Genomic DNA, 10,320 nt, shown 5'->3' on the forward strand with positions numbered 1-10,320 from the left:
CATTTGGTAACTAAACAGAATTTGATTAAGTTGACAACATTTTGCAATGTTTACATGGCTACTGTTTTTATAACACAAATTTTACAATTTCAATTCATAAGCTCGATTGATTCAATTCTGTTCTAAATTCAATATCAATTCATTTGGATAATTATCAGGTAATTACATGTACATTTTTATCAAGAAAAAAAATCTCTCAACTAATGCTGTAAACATACAGGGAGCCCTGTCAGCTGATTTTATTATTAAAGGTTAAAATTCACAATTCAAACGAATATAATACAGGTTTTTATAATAATGTTTTTTTTTTTTTTTTTTTTTTTCATATGATTAAAAATATAATTTGTGGGGGATTCACAAATTGCCCTCTTCATGAATCTCATTCAAGGGGTGGAACGGAGGAGTTACATAACAGGAGAATCTGTTCACAATCAGCGCATAGAGTGCCTTTGGAGAGATGTTTTCCTCCATTTGCTTCAGTACTACTTCAATTTGTTCCACAGTCTAGAGGATTCCGAGGTCCTTGATCCAGATGATGACGTCCACAAGATGTCCCTGCAAATTATTTTCCTGCCAGAGATACAAAAGAGATTGGATCTGTTTAGGAATGGATGGAATCACCACAAAATGAGAACAGAAAACAACAAAACACCTGTCCAAATCTGGACTGCAGGAAGGCTTTCAATGGAGGCAAACTGCAGAGCCATCAGCAATGTTTTTGGTGAAGATCCGTACAGCACACACACTCTAGAAGAGCTTTTGGCACAACATGGCATAGACAACTTCCCTGTGACTGATGACGAAGAGGATCATTTTCCAGCTGTAGTTGTGGAACAACCCCGAAACAATCTGAGCCATCAGCAGCAGCAAAACATTTTGCAGACAACTGAGACCATCTCAAATGCAACCGATAAGTATCAGACGTGTTGCAGGAAAATTGCAAACATATTACAAGATGGCTGAGACACATAATTTTGATAGTGTGTTTGTTCTTGCAACACGCCCTCAGCGTTAGTATTAAGCCCAGACTTTTCATTAATGTCATACTTAGAACTTTTTGTAAGATAAAGCTGACAGGCAAACATGCATTCATTTGTAATGAATGTTATAGTTTAAACATCACCTTCCACATTGCTTCAGAAAAATGTTTATGTATTCTGGCTTGCTAATCATCTCAAAGGAATTATGTAAGATTTTCCTAATAAAATATCCAAAACATGCACAGTGCGATATATTTCATTCAGTTGTATACTCAAGTTATTCCAATAGTTCCCAAGGATTTGTTAATCTAGTGAAACTCCAATTGGAAAAAATTGGCTCGTCGATGGTCATGGTTGCCTATCAATGACGTAATATCCACGCTATCCTCAGTTTTCGCTTGTAGAAACTGCAAGCGTGCACAAAAATCTTGCTGCACAGTTAGAGTAAATCCATTACAGCTGAAATGAAAAGTGTTTACAGCAGCATTAAATTTATATCTGCTCAATGTTGCATCATGATACTTTTTTTGCGCATTATAACCAATCACACATGAGTCTGTTGAGCTTATGAATGCAATGGCCAATCAAAAGCGTTCAGATGAGTCATTGCTGAAACACCAGAGTTTTGTTGCTTGTGCGCTCTCGCAAATTCTATCATCATAAACAACAAAGTGCAGATGTATGATGTAAAAGATTCAAACAGATTCATCATTCAAACAAAAGAGATTCATCCAACAGTGTTTAGAGAGCTTTGCTGATTACAAGGGTAGTTTTTTTAAGTGCTTAAAATCACGCTAGATTGAAATCAGTCATAATGTTCTTTGACAATGCAAATGTTCTTTGCTCACTTTCTGTATAATGTATTTACTGTTTGAATAACTGTGGAAGGTACAGGTAATAAAAAAACATTCATTACCTCATCCGTGAACATGATTCGTGAATTCCATACATCTCTTTCCACTTTCCATCTCTTTCCACTGTTTTAGTTACTGTTGTGTACTTTTTCAATTTCAAGGAATATAATTGATGTTGATAAATCGAGTAAATGAAACAAAATGTGTATCTACAATTGTTAACAAAAACTAACATTAAAGGTAAGAATAGTACAACAATAACAGTAAACACAGTGACTGTAAAACTTGTTTAAAATGGCATAAGAGTGAAGTAGTGTTAAGAGGATTATTTCATTAACTTGTGAAACTGTGTTGAAACATGAAGTATTTCGTTCATCACCCTTACATGAACAAGGTACATGAATTATTACATGGTGCCGAAAGTTGGTGACTGCAAAATACCTTCGGCCATGTAGGTTCCAAAAGATTCATAAGTACTGTGAATTGGAAGTCTAAGAACAATAAGGCATATGTGTTGGCTTCTGGAAATACTCTGGTGTCTTGACCAGATGTATGAAGAAATTAGATTTTTGGTGATTGGGGAATCCTAGTGGAGGCACAGATGAGGCTCCAGAAACAAACACAGAGTCTGCTTCTTTAATCTACAAGTAAATAATTAGAAAATTGTTATGCCTTGAAATCACAAAGCACACATTGCAAATGACACACTAAAAAATCCCTGTGTAGATGAGAAAAGTCTAAAGTAACAATAACATTTGAGAGTTTTTCTCTGAAGCTGCTGTCTGCTATTTCCTCAAGGGAAACAGGAACTGTACACTGACCACAGAGTTGCATAAAAAGATGATCAGAAAAAAAATGAGGGCCAGCTCCACCATGAACTATGCACACTGCAATCATTTTTGCAATGGTCATGTACAAGCCATTCTCAAGGGCTTAAAAACATACAAAGAAATTATATATAATGTATATTTTTATATTTCATAAGAAAAAAAGAAAAGCAAATAAGATAATCCTTACCATGAGTATCAAGAGCCAGTAGTCTTTTGTCATCCAGTCCTTCAAATATTTTGGACCTCTGGATTTCCCTCATTAGCAAGCGTAGGAATTCCCTGGCCGGTCCACCTTCATCTACAGCTCCTTCTCCAACCCCATCAGAGTCCACAAAAATCAAATCCAGCCTTGCTTCTGGATTAAAGTGCCTTCGCTTGAAAGCTTGCAGGCTACCTTGTAATATGCTGTCTCAACATACATTTATCTGATTGCTTGTATGACAACATGAGAGATCAACTCTGCTATGAAGCTTCTTCAAAATCATCTGCAGATCAACTCTAAAACACAAAAGAGTAAAACATTTTAACCTGAATGTGTCTGAAAAGGTTAATTGCTTAAAATTCCTTTTAAATATGACAACAAACTGATCCGAAATATTTTCACAATTTTCAGTTGTTACAGAGGATGGCTGAGTGGGAAGAGAGCGTTCAGGTGACCAGTGATATATGTGAGAAGGTGAAGAAGCAGTTGACCATTGCGCAGTTGAAGAAGCAGGTGACCAGTTTGGGGGTGATGGGGAATGACAATCATTCAGTGGCAAAGAAGTAGTTTGTTCATGTGGTGATGCAAGCTGGTTGGAAAAGGATGAGGTGAAATAACTTTATACTTTCTTCACTGAGTTGAATCTTTATCACTGACTCCGGACTGGAGCTTCGGTTGTTATGACTGTCAAAATGACAGCTGACAGATGATTGTGATAACTTCCTGTTGCAACGAGCACAGCAGATGTATTTACCTCAGAGAAAAAAGCACATATATTGTATTTCATGCTATGTTTTTATTAATCTTGATTGTTCACAACTTGTGTGCTTTTCCTAGTTGAGTTAGATTGAATTGCTTTGCTAATAGATTCTCATGAACGCACATTCATGCACAGAGACCAACAGTCAGGTAATTAAATGATGATCAAATGATCATTTTTTATTTTTGGGGGTGAAATAACCCTTAAAACAAATTGTTCACCTGAATTGTTATTTACTTATGCCGTTAGCACCGACACCATGTAAGACATGTATGTCATACAGGTTTGGACCCACATGAGGATAAAAAAAATATGACAGAATTTTTGGGTAAATGTTTTGAGTGAAATATTATTGTATTGTAATTGATACTTGTCTCTGATATTTCACCTGTTAATAATATTTTTGATAAATGGATGTGAAATGATTCTGTTTTTTCCTCCCCAATTTTACAGAATCACTTTTGTGATGCTGCAAGTAAGAGTGGATTTCTTGCTTAGCTGGAAACTGCAGAGAACCACATCGTGTCGTCCTGAAAAAAAGAAAGAGACTACTTTCTCCAAGGAGGTCCAAACGCCATTCATTGGCACAGACTTTGTTCAGTGATCAGTAACATACATTCAGCCAGGGCCGTTTTTAGGGGGGTGCAACTCACTGAATGAGTCCCCCCTCCGCCAACCCGGGAACGCTCCCTACTTCGCACCGGGCCACGAATCAGCTAAGTATGGCCCTGCATTCATGGTTGATGGTGATGAATGAGATGCTGTGGTTTAAGCAGATAAATGTAAGCACTATAAACCTGATTAAATTGAGAATACATATGGACCAAATACGTTTTTTTGTGCCTTTGCACTGATTTGCTTTGACATTGTTTTAATTGTTGTAAAGTATGTTCTTTATATGTATTGAAAACACTGAATCTGAAGACATTTTGGTGCAGTGAAAAAGTTAGAATGTTTCAATTAAAATAAATAAGTGTAAACATGCATTGTTTTGTGGATTAATTTCTCTCTCTCTCTCCCTCTCTTTCTCTCTCTCTCTCTATATATAAAATGTTTGTTGTTGTTGTTGTGTTTAAAACACTTATTGCAGTGTTGTTATTTAACTCCAATAGTGTTACATTTTAACACCGTATTGGTGTTGAAAGTGTCAACACTTATGAAAGTGTTACTTTAACACTCCTGTGGTGGTATCCATATATATGTCACGGGGTGATGAATGACAGGCGGAACCACTTTTCGTTGAGGATGTTTCCCGGTCGGAATGGTTCCGGTGTGACACCTGGTCGGTTCCGGTTGCCCCGTGAGCGGTGCTCAGACACCCAGATCAAATAAAGAAATGAATAACAGGTGTGTGATGAGAGGGCGGCGATCGGTGATTGGGGCAAGTAACGGGAATGCGGCTTATAAAAGGACTTTGCGGCCAAAGGAAAAGCACGGGGTTTGCGGGAGAGACTAGCGTGAGAGAGCGAGAGAGCGAGAGGTCGGGAAGAGGGGAAGAGGGGAAGAGGGGAAGAGGGGAAGAGGGGAAGCGTGATGAAAACGGATTTTCTACAAGCTGTGGATAGGAGGTAACGTCTTTTCTACAAAAAAAAGGACATACAGGGACTGGAGAACTTGCACATGCATACTGGGAACAAGTTAAGTACCACGTTTACCTCCTATATGGGTCTTTGAAGCTTGTTGTCCCCATTTGGATGTGATGATCGGATGCTCGTTGGCTGGAAGCTAAATACTATGAAGGTCTAAACCCTTAATGTCAGCATGTTTGTGGTTGCTTACCACTCTCACTGTCTTTGAGTTATAACTCTCTTGAAGCTGGATATTCTGTTCTGGTCTTTCTGCATCCGTGCGATGATTGTTTTGTTCCTAATCCACATGGTGATATTCTAACCTCTTGATGCAAGGGTGTCTGTAGCTGTTCCTCTTCCCCGCTGCTCTGTCTACAGCTGGTTATCTGTTGTGCTGTTTCTGAGTGGAAGGTGTGGAGGACGAAGATCTAGTTCCTGTATCCAGTGCTGTCCCCTGACAATTATATTTCTGGTCGCCCACGAAACCTCCTTACCTTCAAGGACGAGGAACCGGGTTGGAGCCACGAGCGAAGGCCTTAATTCACTGAGTGTGTGGATTGTAGTGCTTATGGAGTAGATTTACATGTGTGGAAGTTTTTGAAGTGTCTTGCTGAATACAAGAGTGTGGAGAGTGTAGCGTCCCGCTGGTGTTCGTGCCTTCGACCTGATTTGTTCCCCATCCTAGAGGGGGAGGGGGCAATGGGTTTTATTAATCAGTGTTTGAGTGTATCATACAGAGCTGTGAGTTATGCATCCCCTGCTTCCCTGACGGCCTGGAAGAAGAGCCATACCCGCATACTTACCTCGTCCGGTCTGGAGCTGCCTTGGCAACGATAGGAGCCGTACCGTACACTTACCATTATCGGGACTGGAGACAACTGTTGAATACATGAACTCATCCCTCCCTTGCTGGTCTGGTCTACCTGGAAGAGGAGCCATACCCGTATACCTACCTGGTCCGGCCTGGAGCTGCCCCTTTAATGATGTGAGTTGGGCAACAGGTTTCATTAATCAGTGTTTGAGTGTATCATACAGAGCTGTGAGTTATGCATCCCCTGCTTCCCTGACGGCCTGGAAGAAGAGCCATACCCACCTACTTACTTTGTCTGGTCTGGAGCTGCCTTGGCAACGATAGGAGCCGTACCGCACACTTACCATTATCGGGCCTGGAGCCAATTGTCGAACATGTGAAGTCATCTCTCTCTCTCGCTGTTCTGGTCCGTTTGGAAGAGGAACCATATCTGCATATCCAACTTGTTTGGCCTGGAGTTGCCCCGCCAATGATAGGAGCCATATCTGCATACTCCCCATTGTCTGGCTGGGAGTCGATTGTTGAAGACGTGACATCCGGACTTGCATACTCACCATTATTTGGCCTGGAGCTTATTGTTGGAAACAGGAAGTCATCTCTCCTTCACTGCTCTGGTCTGCTTGGAAGAAGAGCCATACCCGCATACCTACCTTGTCCGCCCTGGAGCTGCCCTGTTAATGACAAGAGCTACCCCCTGCCTGCTTAACTTTTGAAGCCGATCCAGTAATAAAGAGGAGGAGTACCAGGATTCTGAGGAGAAGAAGAGGTCGACGAGCAATGTTTTAGTTGGGAAAATTACTTTTAATTAAATAGACAAACTTTGTACTTTTCTATAGATCTGTCTCGTCTCTGGTGTACTCTGATAGCTCCTCGAGGTGGTATAGGGGCAGGGTGTAAGGTTCCGGCTTGCCCCGGACTGTGACATATACACTGACAAAGTGTTAAATTTAACTCTATTGGTGTTAAATTTCCGATTTCAAATTTGTAGTGTGTAAACCTAAACTAGTTTCAGAAACTATACATAAGTGTTACTCACATGGGAATCTAGTGGTGAAATCCAAACAACATAAAGAGTTAAATGACCCTTGATGTTGTAATCATTCAGTGTTTCTAAGGTTATTTTTAAGAGCTGCAGATGATGTCGCATCTTGAACATAAAACACTTCACTGGACAGGTCATCCTGACCAACAAAGTCAAATAAGATCTGAAGATCTGTAAATAAGCACATGAACTATAGATAGATTACACTTAGTAACATTATTATTATACAATTATCTTTATTCATCAAGGCTATTTACTATATTTCCCAAACCAATTTTAAAACATGAGTGTTTTTCTATCCTTATTGCCTATCTTTTTAATAAAAATCAGCAGCTGTTTACCTGAATTGTCTCTGACAAGATGAATTTTTTTGGTTCCATGAGGAAACTTGAATTTGATGGGCACACCATCAATGGGCTCCTCGTGACTTGCTATCCTCTTCTGTCTGTCTTCAAATGCCTATTATGCAACCAAGGTTATGTAAATGCAGTACATTTTTTTTTACTTCAGCAAAACAAAACAGTTATATTTTTTAAAAATAACATACCTTTAGTCAACTCGTTTCCTGTGCCTCTGATTATTGGCGTCTCATCTCCTGTTTATGATAAAAAGAGTTGAGGATTCTATTTAAATAGAAATGTGTATCATAGAACTAGTTTGTTCAGGAAAAGCATTATAGAGCAGTTTAGTGTCCATACTCTCAAATATGTTTTGTATTTCAACCATCTGTGTATCTTACACAATGTAGACCTTGATGCCAACTCAGAAAATGTACAGTGCCTTGCAAAAGAATTCAAAGCCCTTCATTTTTTCACATTTTGTTATGTTGCTGCATGCCTTATGTTAAACTGCTTTAAATTACTTTTTAATCTACACTCCATACACCATAATGGCAAAGCAAAAACATCTTTGCAAATTTGTTAAAAATAAAAAACTTAAATGATTCCATTGCATAAGTATTCATACCCTTATCTGGGACAAATTTAGCTCAAGAGCAGTCATAGATGTTACTCTCTGAGGGGAGTTAAACTGTGGCAAATTCTATTGAATGGGTATGATTTGGAAAGGCACACACAGCTGAAAATGCATATCAGAGCAAAAACCAAGTTCTGAGGTCAAAAAAACACCTGTAGAGCTCAAAAACAGGACTGCATCAATCCACACATCTGGGGAAGAGTTTAGAATAAAATTCTGCTGCATTGAAGGTTCACAGAAGCATGCAGCCTCTAAAAGTAAGGTGTGCTGGTAGCAGCCTCATGCTGTGGGGCTGTTTTTCAGCGGCAGGGACTGAGGGACTCGTCAGAGTAGACTAAAAGCTTAACACAGCAAAATATAGAGATAGCCCAAATGAAAACATCAGATTGGGCAGAAGGTTCATCTTCCAACAAGACAATGACCCTAAAGGCCAATTTATACTTCTGCGTCGACTGTACGCCGTAGTGTACGTCGTAGGCTACGCACGTAGGCGACGCCGTCGTGAGCATTTATACTTCTGCGTATGTCTGTTTTGCTCTGCAGTTACACTGCCGAAACGCTAGTTGACGCGAGCGGGTTCCACTGTGTTTACATACACGAATTCGCTGCCATCTGGCAGTCTTTGTAATCTCCCGAAGAGGAGTCATACAGATGGCTGTATTTCCTCACTTCTTCAATTAATCGCTCGGTCACTTGGTCCATTTCCATGTTGGATCTTCACTGAATTTCGGAATTTAAAAATGGCGGGCAGTCCAGAGTGCAGAAGATCATTCCGGAAATGCGTAGGAGGAAACGTGATACTACCAAGCCGACCAATCACAGATCTTGCAGTCCGTGTCGTCGCGACGCGTAGTTACATTTTTGAAGAGGTGCGCGTCAGGGTACGGCGAAGGGTACGACGTATGGTACACGTCAATGCGTATGCTACGCCGTACCTACTACGCGCACCCGAGGCAGAAGTATAAATTGGCCTTAAGCACACAGCAAGAGTGGCTTATGGCCAACTCTGTGAATGTCCTTGAGTCACATTGAGCCACAGCCTGGCCTTGAACCCAATCAAATATTTCTGTAGAAACCTGAAAATGTGTGTCTGCCCCCATCCTACCTGACAGAGCTTGAGAGGTGAAGAGATGAGGAGAAGAATAACAGATAATTGCCAAATGCTGATGTGCAAAGCTTGTCGCATCATACCCAAAAAGACTTGAGGCTGTAAAGGTGCTTCAAGCAAGTACTGAGTTACTTATGCAATGTCCTTATTTCAGTTTTTTATTTTTAATAAAGTTGCAAAGTTGTGACAATTCTGGTTTTGCTTTGTCATTATGGTGTATGGAGTGTAGATAATTTAAAGCAGTTTAACATAAGGCTGCAACATAACAAAATGTAAAAAAAAAAAAGAGGGCACTGTACTAAAGGTTAAATGAGTTCATTCTTAACTAAAAAAGGTCTTTCACACAGGACTCATTGTTTTGTACCTGGTCAAAACACAGTTTGCCCAAGATTAGGAAAGAGGATATATTACTTAATGTTCTTAATCAAAGATTGTTTGTTGAATGTTGTAATACAGTTACTTACTTTGCTCTGTCTGCCTTTAAAGACTGTTCAAATTCTTTGTCTTGTTCTTGCCGTAAAGATCGCCACTGCTGCAAGACCTATTAACACAACAAAAATTATCTGAATTAAATATTATGAGAAACAAATGATCAACACAGGCTCTGAACATACTAGTTCAAAATGTGCTGTTTGCAGTGTCCTCTGTGTTGCCAATAAGCTCCTGGTTTGTAAAATCAGTAAAGTCAATGACTACAGATGGAGTTGCCTCAGAGTTGGTTCCTGGTTCAGGTTCATTTTGTGATGAGTACAAAGAAGGTGCTGATTCCTGTGCGGGTAATTGTTATCATTAACACCACAACACAATTTTGCATTAATGGCAAAATGTACAGCCTATTCCGGCCAACTCTTACCAAAAAGTAGTATACTTGAAGTTTATTTTATTAAGTATACTTAAGTATAGTTCAAGTATATTTTTAAGTATACTTTGTATAGCAAGTATACAAATATCAGTGATCTTGTAGTATACTTGTAAGTAAAATGTTTCAGTACTCCTTGGGACTAAATTGACCAACATTCTAGTATATAAAAGTATACTTTTAAGTATACTTTAAGTATAACAGTAGTAAACTTTGAGTACACAACTAGTTTACCTCTACAGTATGTTTGTAGTTTGTACTGCAATTATACTAAAAGTGAACTTATAGGTATACTGATAGTTTACTAATTAAATACTATGGATACTTTTAA

General features: G+C 39.2%; 1 long non-coding RNA gene across 1 annotated transcript; it reads right to left on the reverse strand.

Annotated features, from left to right (window-relative positions):
• Positions 1–298: 298 nt before the first annotated feature.
• Positions 299–10,042, reverse strand: LOC109093140. The gene is made up of 6 exons (XR_006160499.1): positions 9,595–10,042; positions 7,595–7,642; positions 7,389–7,506; positions 2,852–7,218; positions 1,897–2,475; positions 299–570 (listed from the first exon to the last, which is right to left on the reverse strand). It is a non-coding gene; the product is annotated as an uncharacterized LOC109093140 (long non-coding RNA).
• Positions 10,043–10,320: the final 278 nt, after the last annotated feature.

Source organism: Cyprinus carpio, chromosome A7, assembly GCF_018340385.1.
Source record: "Cyprinus carpio isolate SPL01 chromosome A7, ASM1834038v1, whole genome shotgun sequence".
Lineage (NCBI taxonomy): Eukaryota > Metazoa > Chordata > Actinopteri > Cypriniformes > Cyprinidae > Cyprinus > Cyprinus carpio.